General features: G+C 43.2%; 1 protein-coding gene across 1 annotated transcript in view; it reads right to left on the bottom strand.

Moving 5' to 3' along the window:
• ADGRD2 (adhesion G protein-coupled receptor D2) overlaps nt 1-14757 on the bottom strand; it is a 999543-nt gene that overhangs the window by 846584 nt on the left and 138202 nt on the right. The gene's annotated exons all lie outside the window — the stretch shown is intronic.

The following is a 14757-nucleotide window of genomic DNA, read 5'->3' as shown; positions in this document are numbered from 1 at the left end:
GATTTTCTGGAAAGATTAATGGGGTGCCAACAATTTCGGCCATGACTGTATATGTGTGTGTGCGCTGTCCCCTCATGGTGTGGATACCAAATGTGGTGCACCTAATGATGGATCATGCAACATGTATATATGTCTGCATATGTATATGTGTGTGTGTGTGTGTATGTATGTATGTATGTATGTATATATATATATATATATATATATATATATACAATATATTTACTATATCACTCCCAACCGGTAGAGCAAAGACAGGCCTGTTTGGGGGGGGGGGGCAGGGGTAAGGGGAAGGGAAAGGGGAGAGAAACAAACCAGAAATGGGTGTGTGATTTCTTATAACAAGGTGTATGCGTCTAACTCCTCATTGAGTTCCCCTGGAAAGAGGGAATATATCCAGAATGTCTCCTGCTGGCAAAGTGGTTTGAAACGCTCTGCAGCAGGCAGACCTCTATGACCCACACCTTCAGGCCTTCGGTGGACTTTGATGTTCAGTCAAAAAATGTCTTGGAACACTGTGCTCATCACATCCCTGTTCGATGAATCGTCTGTGCTTGCCAACCTATTGGCAGAGGGGGAGGATGGTTCTGCCAACATATTATAGGAGGCCACAAAGACAAGTCAGACAATATACTACATGATTACTGGAGCAATTGTGAAACTCTTTTATATAGTAAGTTTTTTTCCTTTTGTAGAGAAGATTTTTTTGGCAATGCTGGACAAATTTACACATCATGCATCATTTTTCCTTGCATTGAAACATGCCCACTAGTGGAATCAGGGGGGGTGTGGGTGGTGGGATCTGGCTTGTTTTTGCGGATTTAACTGAAAATAAGTGCTACGTGGCTCTTGATATTTTTGTCCTTGCGGTAGCAAACTTTGGGTTTGGATGTTAGGGTGGAACCCAGAAAAGAATCTTCCAGCAGGATGGGGCAGTTCTTGATGAAGATTTTTCCATTTGTCTGTAGCGGTCATGGAACTAGGTGGTAAACCTTGTTGGCTGGAGCTTTTCTGACACGTTGAGTTTGGGTGTCGGTTTAGCCTGATACTGATGTAAAGCATCACCTACGAGAGCTGGGTGGTATCCCTTGTCCAGAAATTTGGGGGTTAAGAGTTGGCCTTGGGTCTGGTAATCCTCATCGCTGGTACAATTGTGTCGAATCCTGTGAATCTGGCTCTTGGGGATATTGTTCTTCCATCTGGGGTGGTGGCAACTCTGTTAGTGTATGTATGAGTTCCCTGCAGTGGGTTTCACGTAGTTGGTGGCATCTGTGTGCCACTGTGGTCGAGTTCTAGATCCAAGAAGGCCAGTTTATCGGGGGTCTACATACTCCTTTAGCATCCATATATATGTGTATACTTCATACACATATATAAAAATTTAACAAACTTTAAATTAATAAATTTTTTAATATTTGCATATTTTACACCTTTTCCTTATACGTTGATATGTGCCATTATATACTCAGTAATAACAATGAGTATAAACAATGGCCCAGATTCAATAAGCAATTGCGCCCGTGTAACCATAAGTTCACTTTGAAGCAAATGACGTCCTTGTGACGTCATTTGCCGCAATGCACGTCGAGAAAGTTTCCCGACGGAGCATGCGCTGTACGCTCGGCGCGGGAGCGCGCCTAATTTAAATGATTCCCGCCCCCGGCGGGATCATTTAACTTGCGCGCGCTTACGCCGGGCAAATTTGCTGGCGTGCCCTCGCAGTTCACGGAGCTACTGCTCCGTGAATCGAGGGCAGCGCAAAATATTTGCGGGGGCGCAGGGCAAAATCGTTGCCCTGCTCCCCCGCAAATATCGCGCAAATGTACCTGAATCTGGGCCCCTAATTATATATATTTTCTATTTGAATGAATATGTATTTGCATATATATATATATATATATATATATATATATATATATATATGTATATGTAATTCATTCTTTTCTATGCTATACAGCACTAACAGAGTCAATCCTGAGTGGTCAGCTTACTACTTTAATCTGAAATTTCTTTTGAAATTATCTAATTACCGAATCTACCTGATTTATGGCCATTACTCTTATCAACCAACATCAGTAAGGTAATATTATTATTTAATCAGTAACTCTCATTTCTTATGAGTGGTTAAGCTATTTTTACTGTGTGCTATGGTAATCATATTATATACATTCCCCCTTTTTCACTTTTTATTTTCAGTTCCTGCCTGCCTCCGGCCTCTCTCTGTCTCTCTAGGCTAGCTCCCCTTTTCTGGTCTGCTCTCTATGCGACAGCTAAGTACAGGCTGTGCAGAGACTTCTCCCTCCCCTCTTAGGAATTACTACACCTGGGATTTGATCTCGCCACGGCTAATGCCCTAAACCATCTACTCCGTTGTTGTAAGGTAAGGACTGTTTCACAGTCCGCAGCATTTACATGTATCCAGTTCATGTATATCTTATTTAGATGAGTATGATCGTACTGTAACACTGTATTTTACTTATGCAATTTGTTGTACTTATATGCATATGTTTTTGGTCAATAATATACATTTTTTCTAAAACACCCTTGTTTTAGCCCTTTTATTGATGGGCTTGTTCTTGCTCTTTTCTTTATGACTATTTTTGGTACACACTATTTAGCTGGTTTTCATGTATGATGATATCTCATTGATATACCTTTTATTTATGTAGATTATCACCCTCCACGGGTTCCTGATGAAGCCCTTTCGGGCGAAACTAGTTGAACCCCCATACGTGGGCTGTGATGAAGCCCACGTATGTGCAGTACCATTTATATACTATAGTCTGAATGTTTTTAATATGCACTAAATATTCATTATTTATTGTTTATTATTTAGTTTTGTACTTTTTCTATTTCATGTAAAAATACATTTTTGATATAAAAGTTAATCGTTGGTATTACTTTAATGACTGAGGTTTGACCAAGCCTATAGAGTTATTGACACATTTGATCTCTATCCATCAAGCTTCAATTAAAGTCCCATAACCCCTCCTTGTTTCAAGGAAACCCTTCTAAATTACGTTTCCAGAGGGACTCGGTCGCTGATGGTTATTTACCCCTAATTGGTGATCTTGCTCTACAATTCTACTTATCATGGAACTAGGTGGTAAACCTTGTTGGCTGGAGCTTTTCTGACACGTTGAGTTTGGGTGTCGGTTTAGCCTGATACTGATGGAAAGCATCACCTACGAGAGCTGGGTGGTATCCCTTGTCCAGAAATTTTGGGGTTAAGAGTTGGCCTTGGGTCTGGTAATCCTCATCGCTGGTACAATTGTGTCGAATCCTGTGAATCTGGCTCTTGGGGATATTGTTCTTCCATCTGGGGTGGTGGCAACTCTGTTAGTGTTTGTATGAGTTCCCTGCAGTGGGTTTCACGTAGTTGGTGGCATCTGTGTGCCACTGTGGTCGAGTTCTAGATCCAAGAAGACCAGTTTATCGGGGGTCTGCTACGAAGGTAGCGGACCCCCGATAAACCCATTGTTAGATTTGCGTAGCTTGCGTGGAAGTTTGCCCCAATGGCAGTGCCTTGGGTTTGTAGATAGAACTGATCTTTAAATTCAAAGTAATTATGCTTGAGGCAAAATGTTGTTGCCTCAAGTATGAAGTGGGCTTGATGTGAGTTGATAAGTGGATCGCTGGATAGGAAGTGTTCTACTGCCATCAGACCCACATCATGGGGAATAGATGTGTAAAGGGAGGTAACATCCAGGGATGTCCATATGTACGTGGGTTCCCAGGAGTAGAATGATAACATGTCCAGTAGATGTGTACCACCTCTGATGTATGATGGAAGATTTTGTGCCAGATGTTGTAAAAAGTGAACCACATACATGGAAAAGCCACTGGTGACATTTTCCATTGAAGCAACGATGGGCCATCCTGGTGGTCTATTGATATCCTTATGTATTTTTGGCAGGTGGTAAAAGTACAGAGTTTTGTAAAAACTTTTAATGATAAAAAAGAACTATGGTTTGGAAATTTCTTCCTGGAGGGCTCTATTGGCTAATGTGGTAGCTTCTTGAAATGGGACAGAGGGTCCTAAGTTAACTTAGAGTAGGTGTTGGTATCTGACAACATTCTCAGGGATTGCTTTATGTAATCTTTTTTATTTTGAATTACAATACCTCCTCCCTTGTCTGCAGCTTTGATGATGACGATGTCCTCGTTGTTGGCCAGAGTGTCTAGTGCTGTTCGTTCAGACTTGGATAGTTTGCATATTTTCTTGGAGTTTGGGTTGGTTTGGCATATCTTGATGAGATCTGCATACACCACCAGATAGAAGGTGTGTATGTAGGGACCTTTTTTGTGTACTGGGTTGAATATTGATTTTGGTTTGAAGTGGGTATGTTGAACTGGGGGAGGTAGGGAAATGCTGAGTGAGCCAATCCAATTTTGAGAAATGGCTCTCATCATAAAGTTCTGTCAGGTCAGTCCACGGCCTGTGGAGAAAGACTGGACCATGGCTGCTGAGAAGACGAAGCACTATTCACCAGGAGAGTGGGAGAGCCTTCTTTGTTGCCTCATAAAAAGGCTAAACAGTCCAAAGAGAGGAGTTGCTAAGGCGCTATCTGGAAGAGGCCCCAAATGCAGCAGTTCCCTGTAGGCAGGCGCAGGAAGAAGATGCAGCAAAGATGGCGGACCTGACTTGGGACATGCACGGTCCACGCCTCCAGCGGAACAAGTGTAAGAAGAGACAGAAGGGGGAGGTTCCACCTCAGCCTGGCAGCAATAACAGCACTGCGGGCTCTTCATGAGAAATAATCTTTATCCAAAATTAATGAATTAAGTGTGATTGTTTTCTCTTTAGGCAGTATTCTTAACTGTAAAGGGGCACAAACTGCTGGGGGTAGATTCAGATAGATTAGCGGATCTTTAGATCCACGTAATCTATCTGATTTATGATCCGCCGGCGCAAGTTTGAGAGGCTAGTGCTGTATTCAGAAAGCACTTACCTCAAAACTTGCGGCGGCGTATCGTAAATCCCCCGGCGGAATTCAAATTCCGCGGCCAGGGGGAGTGTAGTATTTAAATCAGGCGCGTCCCCTCGCCAATTTAACTGCGCATGCGCCGTCCGCGAATTTTCCCAGCGTGCATTGCTCCCAATGACGTCGCTAGGACGTCAGTGGTTTCGGCGTGAGCGTAACTTGTGTCCATCGCTTTTCTGAATCGACTTATGCAAACAACGTAAAAATTCAAAACTCGGCGCGGGAACGACGGCCATACTTAACATAGGATACGCCGCATATAGCAGGGGTAACTATCCGCCGGAAAGAGCCGAACGCAAGCGACGTAAAAAAAACGGGCGGGCGTTCGTTTCTGACTCGGCGGATTGCCTCATTTGCATATTTGTCGCGTATACAAATGGAAGCGCCACCTAGCGGCCAGCGGGAGATTGTAGCCTAAGATCCGACGGTGTAAGTCACTTACAACTGTCGGATCTTAGGGAGATCTATGCGGAACCTGATTCTATGAATCAGCCGCATAGATCCGACCATCGGATCTCAGAGATACGACGGCGTATCAGGAGATATGCCGTCGTATCTCTATCTGAATCTGCCCCCTGGTGCTTTTCAAAAAAATTCAGGGACACAGAGCGCTGGTGCTTTCCTTCAGCCTTTTATAGATTTAACAGTTTCAGGGGCACATTTTGATGGTGCTGTCATTGTGATAACTCCCCAATGTGAGCAAAATGTCCAAAAAATGTCTACAGTATGGCATGGTTCTTTAGAGCAAATTGACAACATGAATGATATTCTTTTTTTTTTTTTTTACAAATATTTTGGAATATTTATATTTCTGCAATAAAATTTGTAACATCTGGAAAAGAGCCTCTTTTTTTTTTTAATTCTTTATTTTATCCTTTTCTTTTTTCCATAGTAATGAGTGTTATATTGTTACATTTACAGACAAATAAACATTTCTGGTTTCCATATATTAATACAAATATTATTACAGTCCTCTTGGTTACATCAGAGTTTCTGTATCTTTTACTGTTAAACTTAACTACTCACTGTTATGAAATAACCTGAATCTATACTTCATCTACCCGTTTCCCTCTTTTTCCTTAACTACCCCCCTCCTCCCTCCCCTCCCCCAAAAAAAATAAATAAATAAAAAACCTGGATCGCTCCAACCTTCACCCCCCTCACCTCCCCTCCCCCCTCATAGTTCTCCTTCTCTATATCTTGTGTAGGGTGTCCATATCAATCTGTACTTCTCCTCTTGTTCTCTTATGCCCATGGTGAGCTTTTCCATTTGTTGAATTTCCGAAATTCTACTTAGCCATTGCTGTTTACTTGGGATATTTGTGCTTTTCCACAAGATTGGAATACATGCCCTTGCTGCAACCAATAAATGTCTTATCAGGGACCTTTTGAACCTGGCCATGGAGACTGGTATGTCTAACAGTAAATAGGTGGCAGGGTTCCTTCCCAAGTCCACCTCAACAATATCCTTGACAGTGTCCATGACCATTTTTCAGAAGTCCTCTAACTTTGTGCAAGTCCAAAAAATATGTAACATAGTACCCTTTTCCTTGCCGCAACGCCAACATCTGTCTGAAACTTCCGGGAATATCCGGTTTAGTACTACAGGGGTTTTATACCACCTGATTAAGATTGTGTAGCCTCCCTCTTGGTATCTGGTAGCCAATGATGCTTTATGCGTAAAATTAAAAAATTTTGTTTTCTGATTCTCAGAAAAAACGACCTCTAACTCTCTTTCCCAGGCTCGTATGAACGGCAGCTCGCTCGGTGCTGCTTCCTCCACCCAGAGACTGTACATCAATGAGAGACCGTGTCTCAACTCCTCTCCTTTTAGACACAGTTCCTCAAATCCTGAAAGGTCTCTAAGAGGTCCCCCTTTTGGACTCATTGCTCTGATGGCCGTTTTTAGTTGATTTTGTCTCATTAAATCGAGTTCCTTTGTTATCGCCTCGTCTCTTTCCTCTCTTCTAGCCCTTAGGGTCTCCCCCTCAAAGTGTATTACTCTACTCCAGCCTAGTCTTTTTAGCGTTTTGAAGTGTGTATCTGAAAGCCCTATTTGAAATTTCGGGTTTCCCAAGATCGGCGTAAGTGGACTTGGATGTGTCGAGAGTTTCGTTTTCCTGAATAATTTTTTCATGATGCGCAAGGTTGCCCCTATTGTTGGGTGTCTCTTAACTTCCCCTGGTATGTCTACTTCTTGTATCCACACCATTCCTTCCAAAGGGATATTCATACTTTTTTGCTCTAAGAGTATCCAGGGTTTATGCTTCTCCTGTGTGCACCATTCGACCACCCTTGACATATGTGCTGCTTCATAGTATCCCCTCTCCTTGGGTAAAGTTAGTATTTCCCTACGTATTCTCGCCGTTTTTCCTGACCATATAAACTTCGCGAACCTAGATCTTAAGTCCCTTAAGTAACTCAGGGGGATCTTTACTGGTAGGGTTTGGAATAAGTAGAGTAGTCTTGGTAACACATTCATTTTTAAAATGCTAATTCTCCCAAACCATGAGTACGTCTCTTTTTCCCATCTAATGAAGTCAGATTTAATTTGCCTTGCCAACGGCAAAAAATTTAACTCAAAGATTCTATTTAGGTCACTTACAACTGTCGGATCTTAGGGAGATCTATGCGGAACCTGATTCTATGAATCAGCCGCATAGATCCGACCATCGGATCTCAGAGATACGACGGCGTATCAGGAGATACGCCGTCGTATCTCTATCTGAATCTGCCCCCTGGTGCTTTTCAAAAAAATTCAGGGACACAGAGCGCTGATGCTTTCCTTCAGCCTTTTATAGATTTAACAGTTTCAGGGGCACATTTTGATGGTGCTGTCATTGTGATAACTCCCCAATGTGAGCAAAATGTCCAAAAAATGTCTACAGTATGGCATGGTTCTATAGAGCAAATTGACAACATGAATGATATTCTGATGAACACATTGGATAATGACAGATCTGTTTTCCAGTCTAAACCTGCTCTTTCCTCTATTTCTCCACTGCCAATATTAATTAAAAATAAATCTACATGTCTTAAAAAGGCTCTCCCATGAGCTCATCCCTTTGAGTTATTTTGGTAAAACAGTATGGTTTTCCTAACATGAAAAACTTTAGACAAAAATTAGCTGTTCATCCATCCTTATGCTGGGGAGTCAAGGATGTTGGTTTGTGGATAAATGTAATGTTACTGCAAAAACCTCAGTTCGCTATAAGAACAATTATAGGTGGTCTGACTCCTTTTCATAAGGATTCTGCTTTGTTATTAATGAAGGGCAGTGCAAATTCCTCACAAACTGCCGCTATAAACACAAACACCCTTACTGTTATGGATCACAACCTGCCAGTCGCTTTCTCCATAGAATTTCAGCCTCTTCACAGCTATCCACAGTTTTAGATGCTAACATCAAGGGCCAGGACCCTGATGAAGCTGGCAAAAAATGCCCATTGTCTAGATAAATACCCAGATTGCAGGATGGCTCACATTTTGCATAGCGTTTTTTCTGAATGTTTTTAGTACCTCACTTCTCTGGGGCTGGCTGTTCTATAGTTAAAATCTGCGTTCCACGTTTCTACATCCTGAAAACATCAGGGACATTTTTTTATAAGGAGTAAGCTGAAGGAAGAATTGCTGACCCTTATTCTTTCCCCCTGTAACGGAATGACCCTGGACACCCAGAGACTTGTAAGGATGAGGGGTACTCCTGTACCGGCGTCACCAAGGAGTCTTATGTCTAGGGTCACCTTATGTCCGATAGGGCCATAGGGTGACTGAGAAATGATGTCCTAAATTACAGGACAGGGGACATCACTGATCAGTTCATATTGCAGGATTTTGAGATACTGCAAGATGTTGGTTAATTGTGACCCAACCAGTCAATAGTGACTAATTTCTATGATTAGCCCTGACTAGTGACATGCTAATTGAGTCAGGCTCCTGGAATACCTTTCATTGTGTGATAACACTGCTTTAAGCCTATTGATGCTCAGAGGTGTGAATACCTTTTGGTCAAGCTGTATGCGAAGACAGAACGTCTGTCTAGGGATATGGATTAAGAAGAGATCATTGTGTGTGATGGTGTTTTGTTTGTTATGCTGTTAATGAAGGGATGTGCAGTGATTAGATCATGATAATTATAGGCCGGCACCGACATGTCTAGAATGATTAGTAATTAGCTCAAAGAATGTGATTGAAGCCCCCACGGTGTGATGTGTGGGTGGGGAGTTGATTGTTCCTTTAATGCCTTGTACTGTATATAAGACTGAAAGAAACCATTAAAGTTGTCATTACATTTGGAACAAGTACAGAGCTGCGTGTCTTGTCTTGATTCTGGGCAAATGGGATGTCTGATGTCTGTTGGATGGTTGGAGTGTCAGATGAGCTGTCTTGGATGTGATGGAAGGTCGTAAACGGTGGTGACCGTTACACCCCCCATTTTCTAATTTCAGGATATCACCCTTAAGTCTCGTTCCTAAAAAGGATCCAGGCACATTTTGCCTGACCCACCATCTGTCTTACCCACAGGGTTCATCACTTGATGAAGTCGCAGATTTTGAAGCTTTTGTCTCTTATGCTTCTTTTGACAAGGTTCTAATATTGCTAAGGCATTTTGGTAGATCACCTTTATTGGCCAAAGCTGAAAGAATTTTTTTGCCTATTGCCAGTGCATCCCCAATGTTTCAACTCTCTTAGTTTTTATTTTAACAGTTATTTTTATTTTGACAAAGGTATGCCAATGGGCTTTTCCCTGTCATGTTTTTGTTTTGAGGCTTTTTCAACCATTTTACAATGAGTTTTGTCCGAATATTCACCTGAGGGTGGGTTTTTTAATTATCTGGAAGATTTCTTATTCATTGACCCCTATTATTCTTCAATTTGCTCAACATCTTTAACCACTTAAGGACCGCCTCCTGCAGATATACGTTGGCAGAATGGCACGGCTGGGCACAAGCACGTACCTGTAGTCCTCTTTAAGTGCCCAGCCGTGGGACCCGGTCCGAAGCTCCGCGGCCGCGGGATCCGATTGCCGCTGAAGTCCCGCGATCAGTCCCCGGAGCTGAAGAATGGGGAGAGCTGTGTGTAAACACAGCTTCCCCGTTCTTCACTGTGGCGCTGTCATTGATCGTGTGTTCCCTGATATAGGGAAACATGATCAATGACGTCACATGTCTAGCCCCGCCCCCTACAGTTAGAAACAAAGATGAGGTCACACTTAACCCCTTCAGCGCCCCCTAGTGGTTAACTCCCAAACTGCAATTGTCATGTTCACAGTAAACAATGCATTTTTAATGCATTTTTTGTTGTGAAAATGACAATGGTCCCAAAAATGTGTCAAAATTGTCCGATGTGTCGCATAATGTCACAGTCAAAAAGGAAAAAATAAAAAAAAATATTGAATTTTTTTCAAAATTGTCGCTCTATTTTTGTTTATAGCGCAAAAAATAAAAACCGCAGAGGTGATCAAATACCACCAAAAGAAAGCTCTATTTGTGGGAAAAAAAGGACGCCAATTTTGTTTGGGAGCCACTTCGCACGACCGCGCAATTGTCAGTTAAAGCAACACAGTGCCGAATGGCAAAAACTGGCCAGGTCCTTTACCTGCCTAAAGGTCTGGGTCTTAAGTGGTTAAACTGCTTTTTTAATATTTGCCATTCTTTTGGTATTACGCTTGCCCAAGAGAAAACAGTTTTCCCAACTACAGTCATTGAGTTTTTAGGGATCACTATCGATTTCTCATCTACGGAATTTAGATTACCTCATTCTAAAATACTCAGAATACAATTGATGATCTCCACATTTCTATCCAGACAGAAAGATTTTCTAAAGGAAGCCCAATCGCTTTTTGGTCTTTTTACCTTCACAGCTACAGTAGTCCCTATTGCTTTTTAACTGCACCACTCAACTGGATCTGGTAAGAGGCTCATTTATCTGGTGTCAACAGATGGTGGAAGCACTAAATATTGGGAACACCCATATGATAATCAGATTTTTTTTATTTGGTCTTTAAATGCCCTTACTGATGGGCTCTTATGGACTGATCATTTTTGTCACAAAATTGTTTTGGTGTCGTACGACCACGCAATTGTCATTCAAAGCGTGACAGTGCTGAAAGCTGAAAATTGGCCTGGGTCGGAAGGGGGTGAAAATGCCTGGTATTGAAGTGGTTAAATAACTGAGCTTGTCATTATTGCTTGGTTTAATGTCTCCCTTTGTACTATCCCATGTCAGGGTCCCTAGCATTTAGTGGGACCCTATAGGATAGCTCAAAGGGGACATGTGTTTTTCCCTTTGCCCTGTTTTATTTTACAGGTTGCTGTTAGCTACAGCAGTGGTTCCCCTGTGCCCAGCAACAGAAGCTTGATTGGTGCCTTTTGGCGGGCACCTGCAGCCCATGCTTTTGGAGCATATAAAGCCGGCTGTTACCTGGGCTCAGGTGCCGCTATGTGGAGAAAGACTAGACCGCAGCTTCCACCCACCCTCCCTTTTCTCAACTGTCATGGTGTTATTTAGTAAATATGTGCAATACGTTTAGTTCCGAATTTATTTTTGAAAGAATTAAAAAAAATTGGTTAATTCGGAAACATCTGAATTGACGAAAATCCGTTTAACATTTTTTTTCCAAAAATATGAAAATTCGTAAATTAGAAAAATCCAAAATAATTACTATTAAATTATAGGTATTTTAATTTCCTTACAAATTTGGCTCTTAGTGAATGTAACAAATACGAATTTATCCGAAGTTAGGAATTATCCGAAATAACGAATAATTGAAACGGAATAAATTAATAATAATAAATAACAATAATAATAATAAAAACGTTGTATTGTTATTAATTTGTTCCGTTGCATTATTTTAAATAATTCGTAACAGCCAAATTTAAAAGGAAATTCCAATTTTCTTTCTTATTTTTGAATTTACGAAATTACGAATTTACAAAATTACAAATTGTGATCATAATGAAGGACCCAAAAAACCCCCCCCAAAAAACAAGAGAAACGAAAACGAAAACGAACAAATTTTTCGGCAGTGCACATGTCTATTATTTAGTGGGGGATTGGTTGTCCAGTTTAGTCTGGATGGACACCGTCTTAATTAATATTCCAATCGCACACCTTCCTGGAAAAACGGAATGCAATAACTTATTTGTATATTATTTGTGTATTATTTGTTACAGGTACTTTTATAGTACTGACATATATTGTGCATTCACATCAGTCCTTGATCCCAAGGAGCTTACAATGTAAAGCACCTACATCACATGCATACACAGGCCAGTTAACCTGCCAGCATGTAGCACCAAGCATAGGGAGGACATGTACACTTCACGCATTTAGTGCCCAGGTCAGGGGCGGATCCAGGGGGGCAACGGGGCAATTCCCCCCTCCACGAGAAATTGGTGATGGACGGAGGGTGAGGGGACAGGCCAGTCAGCAGGTGAATGAGCGGGTGGGTTAATGAACGGGCGGGTTAATGAACGGGCGGGCGAGTGTGCGGGCGAGCCAGTGAGCGGGGGCTGGAAGGTGAGAGAGTGCGAGTGAGCGAGGGGGGGGGGCGGCAGGTGTGCACCCGGGCAGGGCAGTCATCGGGTGAGTAAGCGGGCAGGCCGGTCAGCAGGTGAGTGGAGGTGCTGGCCAGTCAGCGAGCCAGCGGCAAGGGAACAGAGAGATGACATCATCTCTCTGCTACCTGACTTTACTCTGGCAAGTCACAATCTGCACCTTAGCAGGCAAGTGACAATAAGCAACATGTGGCAGGTGACATGGCAAGTGGACAGAATTCTCACCGCTCCAGGTGAGCCTCGTGATGATCAGGGGTTGTTGAACCACCAGGGTGCTGGCAATGCGGTAATAGCAAAAAAACAAAACATGGCAAGTTACAATCAGCAACATGTGGCAGGTGACGTGGCAAGTGACAATCAGCAACGTGTGGAAGGTGACGTGACAATCAGCAACGTGTGGCAGGTGATGTGGCAAGTGACAATCTGCATCTGGTGACAGGTGATGTGGCTAGTGGCAGTCCACAATATGTAGTGGGTGATGTGGCAAGTGATAATCCGCAATGTGTGGCAAGTGACAATCTGAATTTGGTAGCAGGTGACGTGGCAAGTGACAGTTTACAACTTGTGGCAGGTGACGTGACAAGTGACACTCCACAATGTGTGGCAGGTGACATGGCAAGTGACAATCTGCATCTGGTGACAGGTGATGTGGCAAGTGTCAGTCCGAAACGTGTGGCAGGGCATGTGGCAAGTGATAATCCGCAATGTGTGGCAAGTGACAACCTGCATCTGGTAACAGGTGACGTGGCAAATGACAATCCACAACTTGTGGCAGGTGATGTGGCAAGTGACACTCCGCAACGTGTGGCAGGTGACATGGCAAGTGACAATCAGCAACATGTGGCAGGTGACGTGGCAAGTGACACTCTGCAACGTGTGGCAGGTGACAATCCGCACCTGGTGGAAAGTGACAAGCCACAACTTGTGGCAGGTGATGTGGCAAGTGACACTCTGCAACGTGTGGCAGGTGATGTGGCAAGTGACAACCCGCAATGTGTGGCAAGTGACAATCAGCAACGTGTGGCAAGAGACAATCCACATCTTGTGTCAGGTGACGTGGCAATTGACAATCCACAACTTGTGACAATCCGCAACATGTGGCATGTAACGTGGCAAGTGACACTCCGCAACGTGAGGCAGGTGACATGGCAGGTGAAAATCAGCAACTTGTGGCAAGTCACAAGCCACAACTTGTGGCAGGTGACATGGCAAGTGACACTCTGCAACGTGTGGCAGGTGATGTGGCAAGTGACAATCCACAATGTGTGGCAAGTGACAATCCACATCTGGTGTCAGGTGACGTGGAAAGTGACAATCCACAACTTGTGGCAAGTGACAATCTGCATCTGGTGGCAGGTGACGTGGCCCAATGACAAGCCACAACTTGTGGCAGGTGACATGGCAAGTGACACTCTGCAACATGTGGCAGGTGATGTGGCAAGTGACAATCCACAATGTGTGGCAGGTGATGTGGCAAGTGACAATCAGCAACGTGTGGCAAGTGACAATCCATATCTGGTGTCAGGTGACGTGGCAAGTGACAATCCACAACTTTCGGCAAGTGACAATCCGCAACATGTGGCAGGTGGCATGGCAAGAGACAATCAGCATCTGGTGTCAGGTGACGTGGCAAGTGACAATCCACAACTTGTGGCAAGTGACAATCCGCAACATGTGGCAGGTGGCATGGCAAGAGACAATCAGCATCTGGTGTCAGGTGACGTGGCAAGTGACAATCCGCATATGGTGGCAGGCAAGTGACAATCCGCAACTTGTGGCAAGTGACAATCTGTATCTAAAGGCAGATCGACATGGAAAGTGACACACTCGGGGCTCCCACTGATTCTGCATTATGGTGACTTGAACCGTTTTATTTTAACTTATATTACAATGTAATAATAGAAATAATGAGCTTCAATCATCCTGACACTATAACAATCATGGTGCAGTGATGATGATGCGCTTAGCTAACACCAGCCATTGCCCCAAAAAAACATATTTTCTGGCAGTGTCCCTCCCGAGACTAGACTCTGGATCTGCCCATGGCCCAGGTTGGGACTTGAACCAAGGACCTCTGTGCTGCAAGACAGGCATGCTAAGCCCTAAACCACTGTGCAGCCTATAGTTTACCCTATAGTGTTCTTAACTCTTAGGCCCCGTACTCACGACCAAACATGTCTGCTGAAACTGGTCCGCGGACCAGTTTCAGCGGA

The sequence above is a fragment of the Rana temporaria genome, chromosome 9 (assembly GCF_905171775.1).
Source record: "Rana temporaria chromosome 9, aRanTem1.1, whole genome shotgun sequence".
Taxonomy (NCBI): domain Eukaryota; kingdom Metazoa; phylum Chordata; class Amphibia; order Anura; family Ranidae; genus Rana; species Rana temporaria.
Note: the sequence above shows the minus strand (reverse complement) of the source record. Positions and strands in the feature narration are given on the sequence as shown.